Here is a 26,008-nt window from a genome sequence, read left to right on the forward strand (position 1 = left end):
CTCCTATGTACAAGAATATAACTACTATAATACTGCTCCTATGTACAAGAATATAACTACTATAATACTGCTCCTATGTACAAGAATATAACTACTATAATACTGCTCCTATGTACAAGACTATAACTACTATAATACTGCTCCTATGTACAAGAATATAACTACTATAATACTGCCTCCTATGTACAAGAATATAACTACTGTAATACTGCCTCCTATGTACAAGGATATAACTACTATAATACTGCTCCTATGTACAAGAATATAACTACTATAATACTGCCTCTATGTACAAGAATATAACTACTATAATACTGCTCCTATGTACAAGAATATAACTACTATAATACTGCTCCTATGTACAAGAATATAACTACTATAATACTGCTCCTATGTACAAGACTATAACTACTATAATACTGCTCCTATGTACAAGAATATAACTACTATAATACTGCCTCCTATGTACAAGAATATAACTACTATAATACTGCTCCTATGTACAAGTACTGTATATTACTACTATAATACTTCCTCCTATGAACAAGATTATAACTACTATAATACTGCCTCCTAGCTGTGAGGACGTGTGTTAGTGCTCTCCTGATGTCTGGAGCAAGCCCAGGGAGGGGCCACCCTGGGTGGGGAACTTCCCTTAGCAAGGCCCAGGCTTCCAGGACTACACTGAGACAAAACTCCCAAACTATTCCTACAGTGGATGCAAATCCTAAAGTTTCCAATGAGCAGCAGAAAGAAAAGATTGGAAGTAACATTGTTGTTATGAAGAAAGAAGAAGACAAGAAAGTGAGTGCAGTGAAGATTGCAGCAGTTTCCAGGCCCAGCCAGCACGGTGCACAGGTGATGGTGAACACAGGTCATGCAGCAGGTGAGCAGCTCCCCCCTCCTGCACACAGACAGAGACGGACTGACTAGGATGGAAGATTAGTACGGACATTTACCACCTCGCCCCTTTTCCCATTAACAAACATATGGAGACTTTGTTTTTGGTTTAAAAGGCCGTAGCGGCCCATTTATTAACAGATTAATCATCATAACATTTTCTTTACATAACTTGCATGTATCTGAACAATGTTCCAACTTCATAACAACCCAGATAATGAGGGGTCTGGAAATGCAAGCTCATCATATAAATCCTTCAGTTGAAGTTTTAACCTTACCCTTGTCCGCATTCACCGACCCAAGGGCACCAAACATAAACATCAGGCCTTCTAGCCCAAACAGGAGCTCCCATCCTTCAACTAGCTAAACCTCGTAAGATGCACGCCTCAAAAAGTCATTCATCTCTTCCAAATAGTTTCGCCTCCCAGAATCCCCCTTCTACCTGCCACAAACGAACATTGGTGACACCTCACCTATGTTCGTCCTGCCACACCCGAACAGCCGTCTCCAACCCCTCTTGCAACCCCAACGCCCACAAATCCATCCCCACCTCATCTAAATGAACTCCATCTGCCCGTAGAAACTGTGTAGAGTCCTTGCCTTGTTAATCCAAATCATGGATCTAGCAAACCTCCATGTACGACGAGCTACCACCTCTGACCACACTATCAACAGGCCCGGGAACTCTGCCCAAAACCGCAACAGGTCCAATTTGATATCCCATATGAGTCTGTCTAAATAGACTTAAAATCTAAACTCCGGAAGAACCCTACACCATAAAAGACCCTGCAATCCTATCCAACTAACCTATACCACCTTGTTAGAAAAACCCAACTGTCTTCCGTTCTTCCGAACATCAGCCCGCTGAGCTCCCTAATACAAGTACGAATGCCCGAATATCCAGGCCAAACAAGAGGAGGACCCTGCAACAACAATATGGAAAACATTACACATTAACGCTACTACAGAGCATCCCCCTCCACTCCTGTGTAACCCGGCACACAAAAGAACATCTATTCCAACACCTCCTAAAGCAAATGAGGGCGAACGTAAGATCAAAAACATGCCGACTCCCAATGGCCAATCCGCTTAATTGCAGCATCACCTAAACCCCACCAGGCTGCCTCTGTAGCCTTCCCAATCCTAAAGAAATGAGAAGCAAACTCCCCAGCTGACAAACCCACGTCAAGCACTTTCTAAAAACTGTGATAAACTGAAAACGAGAGAGAGCGGAACCATCCCGATGCACTAATAAAGGCTCCGTCCCCGCAGGGCGTTGATGCAGCAATTCCTCCACACACCTCACCGGACACACCGCACAGCCTAACAACGGGTGTAGATTAATCCGCACCCCTTTTCCAACTGGGTCAGTCTTTGACCTCCTCAACAAACACTGCAAACTCTCCGTCCCTACACATACATCCCCCCCGCAGCAAACCCCCAACTCGTTTTCTACTGGAAGACACTAACTCCGAAACCCTAAATGCCCCAAAGAAAGCCAACGAAAAAGCTGCCCGAAACAAACAAACCTCGCATTCTGACTTGCAAACTTCCTTCAACAATTTACATACTGTCTGTAACACCGAAAAGGAGACCGGCCGCCGAGTGTCCCTGGCTAAAAAATAAACGAACCAGCACCTCCACAATAAGTGAATATGAGAACGCAGGTGCACGCTACCTTGGCTAAAACACATTTGGATTAGTAGAACTACAGGTAACAGCACTCTGCTAGTCAATTGCACAAAGATATAAGCAAACAATGAAAGAATAAATACTTGGTGGTCATACTCTAGCTGCATTTGCAGTAAGTATGACCACCAAGTATTTATTCTTTCATTGTTTGCTTATAGCTTTGTGCAATTGACTAGCAGAGTGCTGTTACCTGTAGTTCTACTAATCCAAACGTGTTTTAGCCAAGGTAGCGTGCAGGGCCGGCCTTTGGGGTGTGCGGGCTGTGCGGCCGCACAGGGCGCCATAGTAACAGGGGCGCTGGGCGGCCGACAGCTCGCAATGTAATATGCGGCAGGCGAGGCTGAACTTGTGTTCTCCCTCGTGGCGCCCCCTCCATCTAGCCCTCCCCTGTCTGACCTGATTCGTTCCTCCTCCCCTGTGCCTGACCTGCCTGCTGCCCCCGCCGCTGCCAATAAGAAGAGAGGCAGGAGGAGGAGGGGAGGGGCTGTGGCCACTGCGCCACCAATGAAGATAACTGACCTGAAATACAAATACAGGAGGCGGGTGCCGGAATCAAATAGCCGACACCCGACCTCTGTGACAGGGAGCTGCGATCAGCTGCAGTTGAGTTAACCCTTCAGGTGTGGTACCTGAGGGGTTAACTGCCGCTGATCGCAGCTCCCTGTCACAGAGGTCGGGTGTCGGCTATTTGATTCCGGCACCCGCCTCCTGTATTTGTATAAGAAACGTTGGTGGCACAGTGCGCCCCCCCCCCCAAACACCCCAGTATAAGAAACGGTGGCACAGTGCGGCCCCCCCCCCCCAACACCCCAGTATAAGAAACGGTGGCACAGTGCGGCCCCCCCCCCCAACACCCCAGTATAAGAAACGGTGGCACAGTGCGCCCCCCCCCCCCTCCCAACACCCCAGTATAAGAAACATTGGTGGCACAGTGGGAAGTGCCAGTGAGGGTTAAAAAATACTAAAAAAAAATTAACTCACCTCCTCCAGTTGATCGCATAGCTGCCGGTCTCCTGTTTTCTTCAGGACCTGTGGTGACGTCACTGAGCTCATCACATGACCCATTACCATGGTGATGGATCATGTGATGAGCACAGTGATGTCACCACAGGTCCTTTGACAGGTCATGAAGAAAGAACAGAAGACGATCAATTGGAGGAGGTGAGTTAATTATTTTTTAACCCTCATTGGCACTGCCCACTGCGCCACCAATGTTTATTATATTGAGGGGGGGCGCACTGCGCCACCAATGTTTATTATACTGGGGTGTTGGGGGGGGCGCACTGCGCCACCAATGTTTATTATACTGGGGTGTTGGGGGGGGCGCACTGCGCCACCAATGTTTATTATACTGGGGTGTTGGGGGGGCGCACTGCGCCACCAATGTTTATTATACTGGGGTGTTGGGGGGGGCGCACTGCACCACCAATGTTTATTATATTGGGGGGGCGCACTGCGCCAATGTTTATTATATTGGGGGGGCGCACTGCGCCAATGTTTATTATATTGGGGGGGCGCACTGCGCACAACGATGGGTTAGGGAAATTTCACAGCAGAGTGCGCATGCGCTGGGAGCCTCGCCGGCGGTTAGGGTAGGGAAAAATTATGGGCCAGTGCACAGGTGCGGTGATCGGATGGATGTTCTCAGCTGGACACCGGCCGACACTGCGCATGCGCTGGGAGCCTCACCAGCGGTTAGGGTAGGGAAAAAGCACTGGCCCGTACGTAATTTTTCCCTTCCCTAACCGCTGGTGAGGCTCCTGGCGCATGCGCACTCTGCTGTGAAACTTCCCTAACCTGTTGTTGTGCGCCTGCGCGGCGCTGCACACCTCCTCACGTCATGTCCGGTGCGACTGGAAGTGACGAGGGTAGGGAAATCTCACGAAGTAGGGAAGTATAACATTACACCGGCCTTTGGGGTGTGTGGGCTGGTAACTACTTGGTTGGATAGTCAGCCAGCCTATGCCATGATGCCAGCAACAAGCAGTGTTTTTTTTTTTTTTTGGGGGGGGGGGGCGCCACAAGGTTAGCTCGCACAGGGCGCCTGAACACCTAAGGCCGGCCCTGGTAGCGTGCACCTGCGTTCTCATATTCACTTATTGTGGAGGTGCTGGTTCGTTTATTTTTCCCCATTGTCACTGCCACTAGGGGAGTGGCTCCCCCTGGTGGTGAGATTGAACCGTGCACCACCAGCCCATTTACCATGTGCTTTTAATCAGATAGCTTGTACAGCTGTATTCTACCCAGCCCATACTGCAGGCTCACAACCTGGGAGAGGCATGCGTAGGATACAGCTTGGTACTACTTTGCCCAGATTGTAGGCTGTAAGCCCAGGAGAGGCATGTTAGAGTAGGACCCATCTGATTAGAAGCGACCTTGACGACCGGTAGATGGGCCCGAAATATTTTTGATCAATTATATTCGCAAAGAGCTTCTAGCTGCATTTGCAGTAAGTATGACCGCCAAGCATTTATTCTTTCATTGTTTGCTTATATCTTTGTGCAATTGACTAGCAGAGTGTCCCTGGCTGGCGCCCCCTCCTATAACCTTTCAGCACCTGATGCACCAAAAACCCCTTCGATACGTCTATTAACCCTCATAAACGCAACCAAAAAGCAACCGCTGCAACCTTTTTTGACACTGCTGAAACCGACAGACCATTCTCGAACGATAACCCCACTAGATACACCAATAATGTTTGAAAATCGTCCGAAGAAACGCAACACCCCACTTGATCTATCAACTTCTCCCATTGCAACCAAACTGATGCATAGGCTGACCACGTACCTCTACTGACCGATTGCCGAATCAGGGATACTGACACCCACTGGGGGCCAGGAAGCCCTTTCTCTTCCACTCCTGGCACCAGTCAACGGAAACAGTCCCACTAGAAATGAGAAAGAGAATCTGCCACTGAATTATCTACCCCAGGCACATGTACCGCTGCAAAACAGGAATTTAACACCAAACCCCGAAGAACCAGATGCCGAAACAATCACAACACCGGCAACGAACTAGCTGTTTGAGTATTTATAGCCTGTACCACCCCTAAATTATCACAGCAAAATCGCACGCATTTGTTACGTAATAGGTTCTTCCTTAACTCAATCACTACTACAATCAGAAATAGCTCCAGCAGTGCCAAATTTGTTAAGAAACCCACCGTACGCCATTCCTCCGGCCAAGGACCCGCACTCCACTGCCCTTGGCAAAAGGACCTGTAACCGCACGCTCCGTACGCATCAGTATACCGTTCCAAATCAAAACTTGACACCGGCGCCTCCATCCAAACTGAACGCCCAATAAACTTGCCCAAAAATTGATCCCACACCTCCAAGTCATCCAGTACTTTCGCTGACAATCTCACTTAATGAAACGGTGCTGTCACCCCTGCCGTCTCCAAACCTAAACGTCTACAAAAAACCCAACCCATCGGCAAGATTCGGCAAGCAAAATGTAACTTCCCCAAAACTGACTGAACCCACCTAGGCTGGACCTTCTTAGCCCGTGGCAACGAAGCCACCTCTGCATGCAAATCTAACACCTTGTCCTCCAGTAACCTACATTCCATCTCAACAGTGTCAATAACTATACCTAAAAACTTGACCGACGTGGATGGTCCCTCAGTTTTTTCCGGGGCAAGCGGAACCCCGAATGATGCGGCAACCCGCTCCATTGTATGCAGCAAAGTTGAACATACCCACGTCCCCGCCGGGCCTAAGAACAGAAAATCATCCAGATAATGCAATGCGGAATTCCGTCCCGACTCCTGTTTTACTACCCACTCCAAAAACGAGCTGAATGTCTCAAACAATGAACAAAAGATTGAACATTCCATAGGCAAACAACTGTCAATATAAAATTGACCCGCCCAATGAAAACCCAACACATGAAAACGACTCGGATGAATCGGCAGCAAACAGAAGGCCGCTTCTATATCCGTAAAATATGAAAAAAATATGTTTAACATAAAAATTTGATTTAAACAATAGGTCATTTTCCCTTTAAATTAATGGGAGGAACCCCACAAAATCTGCACCAAAAACGCTTCAAATGGAAAACCACAAAATAAATATTGCAGGAATCGCATGGAATTTTGATGCAGATTTCGCTCCTCGGTTTTCCTCCTGTTATTGCAACCATGTCAACTTATCACAAGCCGCACCGGAAAACACGATTGTGAGCACTAGGTGCTTGAGCCCTAGGTGTACGGCCATGCTTGCTCCCTCACAATAAGCAGCAAACATGGGATCAATCATTCCTGCTGGTTGGCTCCTGGAGCCAGTCAGCAATATGCTGATCAATACACCTCACACAACAGGTGAGCTCCAGTAAAGGGATTATCCCAAGAGAGCATATGGACATCATAAAGGGAGATTCCCTCTATGGAGAGGAGAGCTCCTGCAAACACCAGGTGCACTATGGGAAGAAGGCGGCCTGGTCTGAGGAATCATATTACATCATGTCGATGGCTGGGTGTGTGCATCATTTACCTGAGGAAGAGAAGGCACCAGGTGCAGTATGAGAAGAAGATAACCTGGTCTGATGAATTAGGTTACATCATGTGGACGACCAGGTGTGTGTACATCACTTACCTGGAGAAGAGACGGCACCAGGTGCACTAAGGGAAGAAGGTGGCCTGGTCTGATGAATCACGTTACATCATGTGGACGTCTGGGTGTGTGCATCATTTACCTGAAGAAGAGACGGCACCAGGTGCACTATGAGAAGAAGGTGGCCCGGTCCAAGGAATTACATTACATCATGTGGACGGTCAGGTGTGTGTGCATCACTTACCTGGAGAAGAGATGGTACCAGGTGTACTATGGGAAAAAGACATGCCGGCAGAAGAAATTCTGGCTCCTGGCATCATGTGGATGTGACATGTATCACCTACCTAAACACTGTAAAGCATGACAGCATATATAAAGCCACCACTAGAGGGAGCTCAAGAGATTACTACATACAGATATATACAGCCACCACTAGAGGGAGCTCAGGAAATTACTACATACAGATATATACAGACACCACTAGAGGTAGCTCAAGAGATTACTACATACAGATATATACAGACACCACTAGTGGGAGCTCAGGAGATTACTACATACAGATATATACAGCCACCACTAGAGGGAGCTCAGGAGATTAATACATACAGATATATACAGCCACCACTAGAGGGAGCTCAGGAGATTACTTTATACAGATATATACAGCCACCACTAGAGGAAGCTCAGGAGATTACTACATACAGATGTATACAGCCACCACTAGAGGGAGCTCAGAAGATTACTGCATACACATATAAACAGCCACCACTAGAGGGAGCTCAGGAGATTAGTACATACACATACATGTAGTCACCAATAGAGGGAGTTCAGGAGATTACTAAATACAGATATATATAGCCACCACTAGGGGGCGCTCAGGAGATTACTACAAATAAATATATACAGCCACCACTAGAGGGTGCTCAGGAGATTACTAAATACAGATATATATAGCCACCACTAGGGGGAGCTCAGGAGATTACTACAAATAAATATATACAGCCACCACTAGAGGGGGCTCAGGAGATTACTACATACAGATATAAACAGCCACCACTAGAGGGAGCTCAGGAAATTACTACATACAGATATATACAGCCACCACTAGAGGGAGCTCAGGAGATTACTACATACAGATATATACAGCAACCACTAGAGGGAGCTCAGGAGATTACTGCATACAGATATATACAACCACCACTAGAGGGAGTTTAGGAGATGACTACATACAGATATATAAAGTCACCACTAGAGGGAGCTCAAGAGATTACTACATATAGATATACACAGCTACCACTAGAGGGAGCTCAGGAGATTACTGCCTACAGATATATACAGTCACCACTAGAGGGAGTTCAGGAGATTACCACATACAGATATATACAGCCACCACTAGAGGGAGCTCAGGCGATTACTACATACAGATACATACAGCCACCACTAGATGGAGCTCAGGAAATTACTACATACAGATATATACAACCACCACTAGAGAGAGCTCAGGAGATTACTACATACAGATATATACAGGAACCATTAGAGGGAGGTCAGGAGATTACTACATACAGATATATACAGCCACCACTAGAGGGAGCTCAGGGGATTACTATATACAGATATATACAGCCACCACTAGATGGAGCTCAGGAGATTACTACATACAGATATATACAGCCACCACTAGAGGGAGCTAAGGAGATTACTACATACAGATATATACAGCCACCACTAGATGGAGCTCAAGAGATTACTACATACAGATATATACAGCCACCACTAGATGGAGCTCAGGAGATTACTACGTACAGATATATACAGCCAACACTAGAGGGAGCTCAGGAGATTACTACATACAGATATATACAGCCACCACTAGATGGAGCTCAAGAAATTACTACACACAGATATATACAGCCACCACTAGATGGAGCTCAGGAGATTACTACGTACAGATATATACAGCCAACACTAGAGGGAGCTCAGGAGATTACTACATACAGATATATACAGCCACCACTAGAGGGAGCTCAGGAGATTACTACATACATATATATATCCAGCCACCACTAGAGGGAGCTAAGGAGATTACTACATACAGATATATACAGCCACCACTAGATGGAGCTCAAGAGATTACTACATACAGATATATACAGCCACCACTAGTAGGAGCTCAGGAGATTACTACATAAAAATATATACAGCCACCACTAGAGGGAGCTCCGGAGATTACCACATACAGATATATACAGCGCCACTAGAGGGAGCTCAGGAGATTACTACATACAGACATATACAGCCACCACTAGAGGGAGCTCAGGAGATTACTACATACAGATATATACAGCCACCACTAGTAGGAGCTCAGGAGATTACTTCATACAGATATATACAGTCACCACTAGAGGGAGCACAGGAGATTACTACATACAGATATATACAGCAGCCACTAGAGGGAGCTCAGGAGATTACTACATACAGATATATACAGCCATCACTAGAGGGAGCTCAGGAGATTACTACATACAGATATATACAGCCACCACTAGAGGGAGCTCAGGAGATTACTGCATACAGATATATACAGCCACCACTAGAGGGAGCTCAGGAGATTACTACATACAGATATATACAGCCACCACTAGAGGGAGCTCAGGAAATTACTACATACAGATATATACAGTCACCACTAGAGGGAGCTCAGGAGATTACTACATACAGATATATACAGCAGCCACTAGAGGGAGCTCAGGAGATTACTACATACAGATATATACAGCCTTTACTAGAGGGAGCTCAGGAGATTACTGCATACAGATATATACAGCCACCACTAGAGGGAGCTCAGGAGATTACTACATACAGATATATACAGCAGCCACTAGAGGGAGCTCAGGAGATTACTACATACAGATATATACAGCCTTTACTAGAGGGAGCTCAGGAGATTACTACATACAGATATATACAGCCACCACTAGAGGGAGCTCAGGAGATTAGTACATACAGATATATACAGCCATCACTAGAGAGAACTCAGGAGATTACTGCATACAGATATATACAGCCACCACTAGAGGGAGCTCAGGAGATTACTGCATACAGAGATATACAGCCACCACTAGAGGGAGCTCAGGAGATTACTGCATACAGATATATACAGCCACCACTAGAGGGAGCTCAGGAGATTACTACATACAGATATATACAGCCACCACTAGAGGGAGCTCAGGAGATTAGTACATACAGATATATACAGCCATCACTAGAGAGAACTCAGAAGATTACTGCATACAGATATATACAGCCACCACTAGAGGGAGCTCAGGAGATTACTGCATACAGAGATATACAGCCACCACTAGAGGGAGCTCAGGAGATTACTGCATACAGATATATACAGCCACCACTAGAGGAGCTCAGGAGATTACTACATACAGATATATACAGCCACCACTAGAGGGAGCTCAGGAGATTACTGCATACAGATATATACAGCCACCACTAGAGGAGCTCAGGAGATTACTACATACAGATATATACAGCCACCACTAGAGGGAGCTCAGGAGATTACTGCATACAGATATATACAGCCACCAAACAAACAGATCAGCTGCTAGCCTCCGTGACAGAGGCTGCAGCTATCAGCACTGAGTGGCCGCAAGGACACGCGCTATATAAGGATTAGACTCCTCCCCTCGCTCCGGATCAAGCCCCTGGGGCGGCCAATAAGGAGGAAGGAGGCATGGCAACGCCGTAACAAGCTACCCGCCCCACTTACCCGCCCGATCACAGATGAATGTCAACCCGTTCACATACTGTTGTTAAAGGGATAAAACGGCGGTTTAAAAATAATAATGCAGCAGAGCATTGCAGGGACAGGGATCGTTGTCTAATTCTGGTAAGTGATGTTGTGTCGCTAATAGCCAGTGTAGTATTCGTCACTAACACAAGACGGGTCTACAAAGTACAAGGTGAAAAGTGGAAGATTGTCCAAGAACATGGAGGTGATGTATCACGTGGATTACCGTATTATCTCAAAGGAATTTTTATATAACACACCGCCTACCCAACTGTAGAATAACTTGCATGCGTCGAAAGCCTACAAAGGAGTTGTACTCATTGAGTCCCTCTGGTTGGAGTGTGCGCGAACGGTAAATCCGACTGTGTCTAATCCAACCCTATTAAACCAGGATAACGCCTGATGGGGTTGAAACTGCTAAGTAAAATGACAACCTGTCTTGTAAAAATTGTTTCTAGCAAGAAAACAGACTTTTTATTCTTACTTATGTAAACAGGGACTTTAGTGCACTGGAAAGCGGAGGTGCACTGAGGGGCTAGGCGCAACCCCTTGGTGCACTGAGGGGCTAGGCGCAACCCCTTGGTGCACTGAGGGGCTAGGCGCAACCCCTTGGTGCACTGAGGGGCTAGGCGCAACCCCTTGGTGCACTGAGGGGCTAGGCGCAACCCCTTGGTGCACTGAGGGGCTAGGCGCAACCCCTTGGTGCACTGAAGATCTAATTTTAATAAGCAGTTTCTCTGGAACGCAACAACCGATTTACACAAGACCGGTATCATTTTAATAAGCAGTATCATCTCCAGCAGGCAGTAAGCCTGTTGTAATAGGGTTCATCCTGTTGACAAGTTCATTTCTAAGCATTATGCAATAAGCTCAAAGGCTCCCCCTAGAGGTGGCTTCAGGGAGCCATAATCTTATCCTTGAAAATTAGAATTAATCGGCGATGATTTGAGGACCCCCCATGCTCAGATCAGTGGACCTCCACTTGACGCTTTGAACAATTTCAGTCTTTCCTCCTGAACGTGTCTGGAGAGTGTGGACAATAGCCGTGGCTCAGAGATCCGTGGTACATACATTTTTCATTTCAGTCCAGCGTCTGCATATTAATGTGTTGCAGATTTGCAATTTTCCCTTCATTACGTAGCTCGGCCTGCTGGATATTCTACAAGCTGAGGAAGGGGAAAATTGATTATACCTTGTAGGCTCCTCAGTGCATCTCGCTGTAATGACTTCAGGAGTGAGAAGCAGCAGAGCTGACTCCGTCCCCCCCCATTTATATTCTGCAAAGATCCAGAAATGACCACCGTGCCCGGCTAAAAATATCCGCACCCTGCAGGCTCACTGCGTACTCAGAGAGCATATAGTGAGCACCAGAGAACCTAACCTAGCCGTTATTATAGTAAGGAAATATCGCCTGGGTTTCAATAAATAGATGTAGCAGAGCTGAGTTTGTCATTGAAATGCCTCTTCTGAGATAGCCGAGTTATGGCAATGGATTGGGCCTATGGCAATACTCTTACACTTTTATTTGCTGATGTAGCAGAGCTGAGTTTGTCATTCTGTACAGTGCATGAGTGGAGGGGGAAGGAGCACCTTTGCACAGCACGGAATCTTTAGTGTACAATATATAACAGGAGGGCGCGGTGCCTTATAATGTGGAGAGGGTTGGGTAGCTCCCCAGAATTCTGTAATGGCTGTAATGTCAAGTTCGTAGGTAAGTCCTTTCACTGCAAGCGGAGGCAGACCACGCAACACCGGAAAGAGGGGGAGCCCTGCACGGTCCTGCTTCTGCTGTTCCTGACTCACAGTATTTTCCAGTAGTCACCACTAGGGGGAGCTCAGTACATGGAGATTTTACAACTTCCATTAAGTTCAAAGGTAACTGCATAAATTCCTATGTACTGCGTTCCCCATAGTGGTGGCTTCTGGAAAATACAGTTAATCTGAGTCGGGAACACATAGTATATTACAAAACTGTCTGATTGGAGCCACCACTAGGGGGAGCTCAGTAAAATCCAGATTTTACAGCTTCCATTAGGTTCAATGATTTCTGCATAAATTCCATTGCACTGAGCTACCCCTAGCGGATCCGTCTGGTTTCCGTTATGCAGGACGGAAAACAAGGTCCTGTCGACAGGAAACCATTATGCTTGTTCATAGACTTCTATTATGACGGATCAAAACGGAATGCCTCTTAACGGCTTCCGTTTTGCATTCCGTCTACAAATTTCTTTATATTTCGTTATAAACCGAACCTATAACGGAATACCCTAACGCAAGTACGAATCCACCCTAAGGGTTCGGCTACACGGCGACATGTGTCACGTGCCCAGGTTTCACAGTGTAGCAGGGCAGCAATAGAAAAGAAAAAGGTCGTCACACACGCTGCAACCGACCACGACATGCGAATCCGAAAAATCCAGGGGTTGCGGTTGCGGCACATGTGCGTTTCCCACTGAAACCCCTTTCATTTCTGTGCTAGCACCGCTACATTGCAATTCCACTGCGATTCTTGGTCGCGTGACGTTCTCCGCCTCGTAGCCAAACCCTTAGAACTAATTTTGGAAGAAAAGAGCCGTATTTTTCCAGTCATCAAAGCCTCACACCGACCATACCCATGAGCTGCAGGGCCAGTTACATTAGTGCTGCTGCACGCCGCAAACAATATAATTTACTGCAATATGGAGAAAATAAATATTTTCATTTATTTAAATTTTTTTTTGCTAATTTTTTTTGCGTCTTTTGGGAAAGGCAGTTCATCAAAAATAGAAATAAGATATCAATAGAGATTTACAGTCTAAAATGTATTGTAAAAAAATATGATAAAATAAATAAAACAAAAACAAAAAAATCTATAGATGAAAAGTTCAAACAAGAAAAAAAAATGATCCGCCTTGTTATAAATCACAGCGTAGGGAGAAACATGAACCAAGCGCAAATTTGGGACTGTTTATATTCTCCAATGTTTTTTTTTTTATTATTCCTCACAAAAATTAATTCCAAAATGTAAAAAATATATATATTTTTTTTAAAGTTGCCATGACTGCTGTGTTGTTCTGCTATCATTGTCCGGCTGCCGATGTTGGGAAGATGGATCTGAAATGGACGGGGAGGGGGAGAAGGAAATAAGCGCAGTTTGTATTTGCTGATGACAGGAGAACTCGATGCCTCGGATGAAAATGTGCAAATAATGAAGAACACAAACTCAGCCACGGAATGAAATAATGAAGGATGCGGAGGAGCGGCGGATAATTCATCGGAGGGCGGAACGTCGGCAAGGCGGGGTTATTTACATCCAAGACAGAGGAGAGGACATGGCGAGGGGATTCTGACATCCTGAGCTAAGAGGAAGTTTTTTTTATTTTTACCAGTTCTCAAAAAATTCCTTTAAAATGACATTTTTAAGTATGGTCCAAAATGGAGACGGGCTGATATATCTACGAGATAAAACCCTGGGATTATCAGTGACGGGGAGGGGCGCATAGTGCCTTAAAAATACACCCATCAGCCACCTCTGACCCTTTAAAGTCTGGACTCCACCAAACCTCTGAAGAGTCCTCTGGTATCAGATCCTGTGTGGATCGGGGCGGCCTCCATGGATCTCACAGAGGACAAACGGATTGAGAGATGGGAATTTAAAGACAAGCCTTCATCTCTGTGTCCGGTCCCTCATTCCTGGACAGTTTTCACAGTGTGGTCGTGGCATTATGCTGCTGATACAGAGCACTGCCATTAGGGGGCACTGCTGTCATGAGTACAAATGTAGCTGGTTCCTTCATAGATAAGTACTAGAGAGGCAGTTCTGTTAGTGTTAGGAACCCATCTGCAGAAGCCACCTTTACACCTGGTAGATGGGCCCGACACACGTTTGATCAAAAATGTGCGCAAAGAGCTTCTGATTTTTCATTTCTAGTAGGTATAATACCACATTATTTTTGAATGACTCCCATTTATCGATTCTATTGTTTGCTGTGCAGCCATGCTTTTATTAGTTCTCTATATCTGTATGCAGTATTCTCCTGAGCTCCCTCTAGTGGTAACTGTATATATCTGTATGTAGTAATCTCCTGAACTCCCTCTAGTGGTGGCTGTATATATCTGTATGCAGTATTCTCCTGAGCTCCCTCTAGTGGTAACTGTATATATCTGTATGTAGTAATCTCCTGAACTCCCTCTAGTGGTGGCTGTACATATCTGTATGTAGTAATCTCATGAGCTCCCTCTAGTGGTGGATGTATATATCTGTATGTAGTAATCTCCTGAGCTCTCTCTAGTGGTGGCTGTATATATCTGTATGTAGTAATCTCCTGAGCTCCCTCTAGTGGTGGCTGTATATATCTGTATGTAGTAATCTCCGGAGCTCCCTCTAGTGGTGTCTGTATATATCTGTATGTAGTAATCTCCTGAGCTGCCTCTAGTGGTTGCTGTATATATCTGTATGTAGTAATCTCCTGAACTCCCTCTAGTGGTGTCTGTATATATCTATATGTAGTAATCTCCTGAGCTCCCCCTAGTGGTGGCTGTATATATCTGTATGCAGTAATCTCCTGAGCTCCCTCTAGTGGCTGCTGTATATATCTGTATGTAGTAATCTCCTGAGCTCCCTCTAGTGATGGCTGTATATATCTGTATGTAGTAATCTCCTGAGCTGCCTCTAGTGGTAACTGTATATATCTGTATGTAGTAATCTCCTGAGCTCCCTCTAGTGGTGGCTGTATATATCTGTATGTAGTAATCTCCTGAGCTGCCTCTAGTGGTGACTGTATATATCTGTATGTAGTAATCTCCTGAGCTCCCTCTAGTGGTGGCTGTATATATCTGTATGTAGTAATCTCCTGAGCTCCCTCTAGTGGTGGCTGTATATATCTGTATGTAGTAATCTCCTGAGCTCCCTCTAGTGGTAACTGTATATATCTGTATGTAGTAATCTCCTGAACTCCCTCTAGTGGTGGCTGTACATATCTGTATGTAGTAATCTCATGAGCTCCCTCTAGTGGTGGATGTATATATCTGTATGTAGTAATCTCCTGAGCTCTCTCTAGTGGTGGCTGTATATATCTGTATGTAGTAATCTCCTGAGCTCCCTCTAGTGGTGGCTGTATATATCTGTATGTAGTAATCTCCGGAGCTCCCTCTAGTGGTGTCTGTATATATCTGTATGTAGTAATCTCCTGAGCTGCCTCTAGTGGTTGCTGTATATATCTGTATGTAGTAATCTCCTGAACTCCCTCTAGTGGTGTCTGTATATATCTATATGTAGTAATCTCCTGAGCTCCCCCTAGTGGTGGCTGTATATATCTGTATGCAGTAATCTCCTGAGCTCCCTCTAGTGGCTGCTGTATATATCTGTATGTAGTAATCTCCTGAGCTCCCTCTAGTGATGGCTGTATATATCTGTATGCAGTAATCTCCTGAGCTCCCTCTAGTGGTGGCTGTATATATCTGTATGTAGTAATCTCCTGAGCTCCCTCTAGTGATGGCTGTATATATCTGTATGTAGTAATCTCCTGAGCTGCCTCTAGTGGTAACTGTATATATCTGTATGTAGTAATCTCCTGAGCTCCCTCTAGTGGTGGCTGTATATATCTGTATGTAGTAATCTCCTGAGCTGCCTCTAGTGGTGACTGTATATATCTGTATACAGTAATCTCCTGAGCTCCCTCTAGTGGCTGCTGTATATATCTGTATGTAGTAATCTCCTGAGCTCCCTCTAGTGGTGACTGTATATATCTGTATGTAATAATCTCCTGAGCTCCCTCTAGTGGTGGCTGTATATATCTCTGTATGTAGTAATCTCCTGAGCTCCCTCTAGTGGTGACTGTATATATCTGTATGTAATAATCTCCTGAGCTCCCTCTAATGGTTGCTGTATATATGTGTATGTAGTAATCTCCTGAGCTCCCTCTAGTGGTGGCTGTATATATCTGTATGTAGTAATCTCCTGAGCTCCCTCTAGTGGTGGCTGTATATATCTGTATGTAATAATCTCCTGAGCTCCCTCTAATGGTTGCTGTATATATGTGTATGTAGTAATCTCCTGAGCTCCCTCTAGTGGTGGCTGTATATATCTGTATGCAGTAATCTCCTGAGCGCCCTCTAGTGGTGGCTGTATATATCTGTATGTAGTAATCTCCTGAGCTCCCTCTAGTGGTGGTTGTATATATCTGTATGCAGTAAGCTCCTGAGCTCCCTCTAGTGGTGGCTGTATATAGCTGTATGTATTCATCTTCTGAGCTCCCTCTACTAGTGGTGGTTACATCATTCAGAATCTTATTCTCTGGCTCTTTATCAGAGGATTTGGAGCTCAGTATCAGCATAGTGGAGCTCTAACATATAATCATATAGTACGGAGTTAATAAGCTCAAAATATTAGATCTACTGTAAACAAAACAATGGTATTCAAGTGTGCACCAAGTCAGTCCTACAGCAGAATAACACAGTCCTATGGTACTCCACAGCTCTGCTACATCGGAGAGAGTGGTTACCTAGAAAGAGGGACATGTGGTTTCAAGGAGACCTTCAAGGGATTGTTCAGTTTAGAAACATAGTTTAATATTCCTTATAAAGAGTTAACAGGAGGGGGGTCATTCATTCAGGGTCCTGGAGGACCCGTTCTGTCCTGCGTTAGACAGACAGACCCTTGATGTGGATGGACCCAATGTAATACTTCACTCCCCCTCTGGTGTCGCTGCAGGGAAATCCAACACTTTCTCTCTCAGATTACAGACGACTTCTTGGAGTCCCAGCAGGAGGACACTTTGTTATCAGATTATTGTCGAGGGGCCCATTCTAACAAGTTGGGATTGTCCAAAGCGGAGAAGCATAGAGAACAATAAGCCCAAATCCTGTAATGTAATAAATGATAATGTTCTTGTACAGCAGCTGCAGGGGGTGGGACTTAATGGACCATGAAGAATCCCGGATATATGGCGGCTCCATTCATGCAGTCCTTTAATAAGGGCACACAGCTTTCTAGACCTGGGGCTGAATCTTAAGTAGAATAAGTAAGATGGCATAAAATTGGAATCTCAAGGTTTATGCTGAAAAATTATAACTTTTCATCCCCAAAGCTATGTTTTCATCAGTGATGAGACATTTCCAGGAATCTGCTGAAGGTAGAGCCATCATTTATTCAACCTTGTATGTGCAATCTATAAAAAATCCACGTAACAATAAGCACTCGGAACTGAGAATGGCCATCCTTCCTACAGCGCTAGGTCAGGGTGACCACGGCAGAAGAACCAAAGTAGACAAAAACAACTGGAGACACAACAGGAGCCACTGACAGATCCCATTATTCTTGCCTTAAAACTGGAGAAAAGAATCCCAGTGGACTCCATTTTAAGTCAATGGGGTCAATGGGCAACATTCAAGAGTTATGGCCTCTATCACATACAGCCAAAGAGCGGGTGTGAACAGAGCCTAGTAATATTTGCCCTTCCATTTCCTAGTCTCATGGTCTGCCAGTGATGGAGGTGGCTGAGTGGATCCTATTCCAAATGGTGCTCTTGGGTCTCATGAATACTTGTTAGGCCTCTTTCACACGGGCGTTGCGGGAAAAGGTGTGGGTGCGTTGCGGGAACATGCGCGATTGCAAAACATTGTAATGCGTTTTGCACTCGCGTGAGAAAAATCGTGCATGTTTGGTACCCAAACCCGAACTTCTTCACAGAAGTTCGGGCTTGGGATCGGTGTTCTGTAGATTGTATTATTTTCCCTTATAACATGGTTCTAAGGGAAAATAATAGCATTCTGAATACAGAACGCATAGTACAATAGGGCTGGAGGGGTTAAAAAAAAAATGAAAAAATTTAACTCACCTTAGTCCACTTGCTCGCGCAGCCGGCATCTCCTTCTGTCTCCTTCTTTGCTGATTGCAGGAAAAGGACCTGTGGTGACGTCACTCCGGTCATCACATGGTCCATCACATGATCCATCACCATGGTAAAAGATCATGTGATGGACCATGTGATGAACGGAGTGACGTCACCACAGGTCCTTTTCCTGCACACAGCAAAAAAGAAGACAGAAGAGAAGCCGGGCTGCGCGATCAAGTGGATTAAGGTGAGTTTAAATAATAATATTTTTTTTAACCCCTCCAGCGCTGTTTTACTATGCATTCTGTATTCAGAATGCTATCATTTTCTCTTATAACCATGTTATACGGGAAAATAATAATGATTGGGTCCCCATCCCGATCGTCTCCTAGCAACCGTGCGTGAAAATCGCACCGCATCCGCACTTGCGCAGAGATTCCAGGCTGGGCCTTGGATTTTATGCCACTGATCTGTATTTATAGAATAAAAAAAAATAGAATAAAAAAAATAGAATAAAAAAAGAATAATAAACACCAGCGGCTCAACCTCTCACCTTGGATGGATAAGGTGCTCACCTAAAATGGCCCACCCTCTGGCCCAAATTAGAACGTGAACAATAGTGAATGTATAGGGGCACACTCAAGCTCAAATGGGGGCACTAAATCCACCGGATGAATGTAATTTAATAAAACACATACATATAAAATGCTATAAAATGGCGACAATGCATAAATCACATGGGCCCTAACAAACAAGACCCCTATATATCTTATCCTGGCTGTATATCACTATGAAGCAAGTGTTCCGTCTCCTGCACCAGTATAGAACTGCTCCTCAGATCGTCCAGCATAAAGTGAATATCAGCCTGATGGTTACTCCCACATGCCAATACACTATATGAAGATAGCTGTTGTGCTGTAGAAGAACATATCACAATTCATCCACTGACGTCAGTAGCTGGCCGCTGCATAGGGTCAATCTCCAGACGTAGTCCAGTATGCACTTATATTATACGCAGTCACTTGTAGCAGCTCAGAATTGGCCTCAGCAGCAGCGCTCAGTGCGTGCACAACTATCCAACAAACTCCTGACCGGAGCCGGGTCTTATCCTTCTTCACTGCGACTCCGCAGCGCTGGTTCCAGGCGGCGTCCCACGTGGTGTGCTAGACCTCTGTGTGGCGTCCCACGTGACCTGGTTGCTCTGGAAACCGGATGAGACTAAAATGACGTCACTGGTGAGGGACGGCTTTCACCGGATCCGAATGTTCCCGATTCTTTCTTTATATGTGAAGATATTGTCTGTACTGGATTAATGAGACACACGCTCACTCCTTACGCCAGACGCGTATCGAGGTACTGTACCTCTTCCTCAGTGGCCAACTGAGTGAGCGTTTCCACACTCTTATAAAGGGGCTGATATTCCCATAATGCTTCACTTCATTCTGCATTACAAAAACTCCGGAATGGAGTAGGATCTCCACATTGGCGTACATATTCAAGCCCGAAAATATTAAAACTGCCCAATTGAATAAAACAGCACATGTCATATATACTATATAGTACACTGATCAAAAAAATAAAGGGAACACTTAAACAACACAATGTAACTCCAAGTCAATCACACTTCTGTGAAATCAAACTGTCCACTTAGGAAGCAACACTGAGTGACAATCAATTTCACATGCTGTTGTGCAAATGGGATAGACAACAGGTGGAAATTATAGGCAATTAGCAAGACACCCCCAATAAAGGAGTGGTTCTGCAGGTGGTGACCACAGACCACTTCTCAGTTCCTATGCTTCCTGGCTGATGTTTTGGTCACTTTTGAATGCTGGCGGTGCTTTCACTCTAGTGGTAGCATGAGACTGAGTCTACAACCCACACAAGTGGCTCAGGTAGTGCAGCTTATCCAGGATGGCACATCAATGCGAGCTGTGGCAAGAAGGTTTGCTGTGTCTGTCAGCGTAGTGTCCAGAGCATGGAGGCGCTACCAGGAGACAGGCCAGTACATCAGGAGACATGGAGGAGGCCGTAAGAGGGCAACAATCCAGCAGCAGGACCGCTACCTCCGCCTTTGTGCAAGGAGGAACAGGAGGAGCACTGCCAGAGCCCTGCAAAATGACCTCCAGCAGGCCACAAATGTGCATGTGTCTGCTCAAACGGTCAGAAACAGTCTCCATGAGGGTGATATGAGGGCCCGACGTCCACAGGTGGGGGTTGTGCTTACAGCCCAACACCGGGCAGGACGTTTGGCATTTGCCAGAGAACACCAAGATTTGCAAATTCACCACTGGCGCCCTGTGCTCTTCACAGATGAAAGCAGGTTCACACTGAGCACATGTGACAGATGTGACAGAGTCTGGAGACGCCGTGGAGAACGTTCTGCTGCCTGCAACATCCTCCAGCATGACCTGTTTGGCATTGGGTCAGTAATGGTGTGGGGTGGCATTTCTTTGGAGGGCCGCACAGCCCTCCATGTGCTCGCCAGAGGTAGCCTGACTGCCATTAGGTACCGAGATGAGATCCTCAAACCCCTTGTGAGACCATATGCTGGTGCGGTTGGCCCTGGGTTCCTCCTAATGCAAGACAATGCTAGACCTCATGTGGCTGGAGTGTGTCAGCAGTTCCTGCAAGACGAAGGCATTGATGCTATGGACTGGCCCGCCCGTTCCCCAGATCTGAATCCAATTGAGCACATCTGGGACATCATGTCTCGCTCTATCCACCAACGTCACGTTGCACAACAGACTGTCCAGGAGTTGGCAGATGCTTTAGTCCAGGTCTGGGAGGAGATCCCTCAGGAGACCGTCCGCCACCTCATCAGGAGCATTCACAGGCGTTGTAGGGAGGTCATACAGGCACGTGGAGGCCACACACACTACTGAGCCTCATTTTGACTTGTTTTAAGGACATTACATCAAAGTTGGATCAGCCTGTAGTGTGTTTTTCCACTTTGATTTTGAGTGTGACTCCAAATCCAGACCTCCATGGGTTGAAAAATTTGATTTCCATTTTTTTATTTTTGTGTGATTTTGTTGTCAGCGCATTCAACTATGTAAAGAACAAGGTATTTCAGAAGAATATTTAATTAATTCTAGGATGTGTTATTTTTGTGTTCCCTTTATTTTTTTGAGCAGTGTATATAGGGTATAAATCTTATAGGATGGAGGGGAAGCAACAATGTGCACAAGGAGCAAATGTCCTGTAATTGTCCTCTATGGTTCCCTCAAACAACATCACTAATATACATTCATTCCTCGAGAACCTCATAGGGAATGGAATGTCCTGGATCCCGGAGACGTAAATGTACTAGGGGAGCTATCTGATAGGGAGGGGAGATCGGATGTCCCATCACCACCAGGCAACCCCCCAATTCTCACAGGAATCCAAAAACTTCCATTTCGGCGTTTAAGCCCCTTGGGATCATTGTGTCGAATTCAAAGATCCTTCGTGATTCTTGTCTAGACATGTGCGCTATGTGATTCCCACCTCTCCAAGACTGCCTGACTTTCTCAATCGCCATAAATCTTAGACCAGTGGGATCACAATTGTGCATCAATTTAAAATGTCTTGACAAAGAATGTGTATCCAAATTCTTCTTGATGGTAGCTGAGCATATCTCAAACATCAAGTTTTTGGATTCCTGTGAGAATTGGGGGGTTGTCTGGTGGTGATGGGACATCGGAGTCTGGTCGTTTATCGACATTCTGATCTCCCCTCCCTATCAGACAGCTCCCCTAGTACATTTACGTCTCCGGGATCCAGGACATTCCATTCCCTATGAGGTTCTTGAGGAATGAATGTATATGAGTGATGTTGTTTGAGGGAACCATAGAGGACAATTACAGGACATTTGCTCCTTGTGCACATTGTTGCTTCCCCTCCATCCTATAAGATTTATACCCCATATATGATGGTGAGTACAACTCATTGATAGCGGTACCGCATGCGTTTATGCTGCATTGCGGTGTGACTTGCGCCACATATTGTTGCGTAATTTGCACTATTTTCTTCAATTCCCATTATGAGTTTTATCATTTTATTGATTTTATTATATACTATATATTGTATATGACATGTGGTGTTTGATTCAATTGGGCAGTTTTAATGTTTTAGGGCTTGAATATGTACGCCAATGTGGAGATCCTACTCCATTCCAGAGTTTTTGTAATGCAGAATGAAGTGAAGCATTATGGGAATATCAGCCCCTTTATAAGAGTGTGGAAACGCTCACTCAGTTGGCCACTGAGGAAGAGGTACAGTACCTCGAAACGCGTCTGGCGTAAGGAGTGAGCGTGTGTCTCATTAATCCAGTACAGACAATATCTTCACATATAAAGAAAGAATCGGGAACATTCGGATCCGGTGAAAGCCGTCCCTCACCAGTGACGTCATTTTAGTCTCATCCGGTTTTCAGAGCAACCAGGTCACGTGGGACGCCACGCAGAGGTTTAGCACACCACGTGGGACGCCGCCTGGAACCAGCGCTGCGGAGTCGCAGTGAAGAAGGATAAGACCTGGCTCCGGTCAGGAGTTTGTTCCATAGTTGTGCACGCACTGAGAGCTGCTGCTGAGGCCAATTCTGAGCTGCTACAAGTGACTGCTTATAATATAAGTGCATACTGGACTATGTCTGGAGATTGACCCTATGCAGCGGCCAGCTACTGACGTCAGTGGATGAATTGTGATATGTTCTTCTACAGCGCAACAGCTATCTACATATAGTGTATTGGCATGTGGGAGTAACCATCAGGCTGATATTCACTTTATGCTGGACGATCTGAGGAGCAGTTCTATACTGGTGCAGGAGACGGAACACTTACTTCATAGTGATATACAGCCAGCATAAGATATATAGGGGTCTTGTTTGTTAAGGCCCATGTGATTTATGCATTGTCGCCATTTTATAGCATTTTACATGTGTGTGTTTTATTAAATTACATTCATCCGGTGGATTTAGTGCCCCCATTTGAGCTTGAGTGTGCCCCTATACATTCACTATTGATCTGTATTTATGTGGAGGAGCAGTGTGCAGGAAAGCTGTCTAAAAAGAAGCAGTGCGTGGAGAGGTAGTCTTCAGAGAAGCAGTGTGTGGAGAGGTAGTCTTCAGAGAAGCAGTGCGTGGAGAGGTAGTCTTCAGAGAAGCAGTGCATGGAGAGGTAGTCTTCAGAGAAGCAGTGCGTGGAGAGGTAGTCTTCAGAGAAGCAGTGCGTGGAGAGGTAGTCTTCAGAGAAGCTGTGCGTGGAGAGGTAGTCTTCAGAGAAGCAGTGCGTGGAGAGGTAGTCTTCAGAGAAGCAGTGCGTGGAGAGGTAGTCTTCAGAGAAGCAGTGCGTGGAGAGGTAGTCTTCAGAGAAGCAGTGCGTGGAGAAGTAGTCTTCAGAGAAGCAGTGCGTGGAGAGGTAGTCTTCAGAGAAGCAGTGCGTGGAGAGGTAGTCTTCAGAGAAGCAGTGCGTGGAGAGGTAGTCTTCAGAGAAGCTGTGCGTGGAGAGGTAGTCTTCAGAGAAGCAGTGCGTGGAGAGGTAGTCTTCAGAGAAGCAGTGCGTGGAGAGGTAGTCTTCAGAGAAGCAGTGCGTGGAGAGGTAGTCTTCAGAGAAGCAGTGCGTGGAGAAGTAGTCTTCAGAGAAGCAGTGCGTGGAGAGGTAGTCTTCAGAGAAGCAGTGCGTGGAGAGGTAGTCTTCAGAGAAGCTGTGCGTGGAGAGGTAGTCTTCAGAGAAGCTGTGCGTGGAGAGGTAGTCTTCAGAGAAGCTGTGCGTGGAGAGGTAGTCTTCAGAGAAGCAGTGCGTGGAGTGGTAGTCTTCAGAGAAGCAGTGCGTGGAGAGGTAGTCTTCAGAGAAGCAGTGCGTGGAGAGGTAGTCTTCAGAGAAGCAGTGCGTGGAGAGGTAGTCTTCAGAGAAGCAGTGCGTGGAGTGGTAGTCTTCAGAGAAGCAGTGCGTGGAGAGGTAGTCTTCAGAGAAGCAGTGCGTGGAGAGGTAGTCTTCAGAGAAGCAGTGCGTGGAGAAGTAGTCTTCAGAGAAGCAGTGCGTGGAGAGGTAGTCTTCAGAGAAGCAGTGCGTGGAGAGGTAGTCTTCAGAGAAGCTGTGCGTGGAGAGGTAGTCTTCAGAGAAGCTGTGCGTGGAGAGGTAGTCTTCAGAGAAGCAGTGCGTGGAGTGGTAGTCTTCAGAGAAGCAGTGCGTGGAGAGGTAGTCTTCAGAGAAGCAGTGCGTGGAGAGGTAGTCTTCAGAGAAGCTGTGCGTGGAGAGGTAGTCTTCAGAGAAGCAGTGCGTGGAGAAGTAGTCTTCAGAGAAACAGTGTGTGGAGAGGTAGTCTTCAGAGAAGCTGTGCGTGAAGAGGTATTCTTCAGAGAAGCTGTGTGTGGAGACACAGTATATGTAGAAGCAGTGTGTGGAGAGGTAGTCTTCAGAGAAGCTGTGTGTGGAGACACAGTATACAGTATGTAGAAGCAGTGTGTGGAGAGGTAGTCTTCAGAGAAGCAGTGCGTGGAGAGGTAGTCTTCAGAGAAGCAGTGTGTGGAGAGGTAGTCTTCAGAGAAGCAGTGCGTGAAGAGGTAGTCTTCAGAGAAGCAGTGCGTGGAGAGGTAGTCTTCAGAGAAGCATTGTGTGGAGAGGTAGTCTTCAGAGAAGCAGTGCGTGGAGAGGTAGTCTTCAGAGAAGCAGTGCGTGGAGAGGTAGTCTTCAGAGAAGCAGTGCGTGAAGAGGTAGTCTTCAGAGAAACTGTGCGTGGAGAGGTAGTCTTCAGAGAAGCAGTGTGTGGAGAGGTAGTCTTCAGAGAAGCAGTGTGTGGAGAGGTAGTCTTCAGAGAAGCAGTGCGTGGAGAGGTAGTCTTCAGAGAAGCAGTGCGTGGAGAGGTAGTCTTCAGAGAAGCTGTGTGTGGATACACAGTATACAGTATGTAGAAGCAGTGTGTGGAGAGGTAGTCTTCAGAGAAGCAGTGCGTGGAGAGGTAGTCTTCAGAGAAGCAGTGCGTGGAGAGGTAGTCTTCAGAGAAGCTGTGTGTGGATACACAGTATACAGTATGTAGAAGCAGTGTGTGGAGAGGTAGTCTTCAGAGAAGCAGTGCGTGGAGAGGTAGTCTTCAGAGAAGCTGTGTGTGGATACACAGTATACAGTATGTAGAAGCAGTGTGTGGAGAGGTGGTCTTCAGAGAAGCTGTGTGTGAAGGCACAGTATACAGGTGAAACTCGAAAAATTAGAATATCGTGCAAAAGTCCATTTATTTCAGTAATGCAAATTCAAAGGAATTGCATAAAT

This window comes from Bufo bufo, chromosome 4 (genome assembly GCF_905171765.1).
Source record: "Bufo bufo chromosome 4, aBufBuf1.1, whole genome shotgun sequence".
Classification (NCBI taxonomy): Eukaryota; Metazoa; Chordata; class Amphibia; order Anura; family Bufonidae; genus Bufo; species Bufo bufo.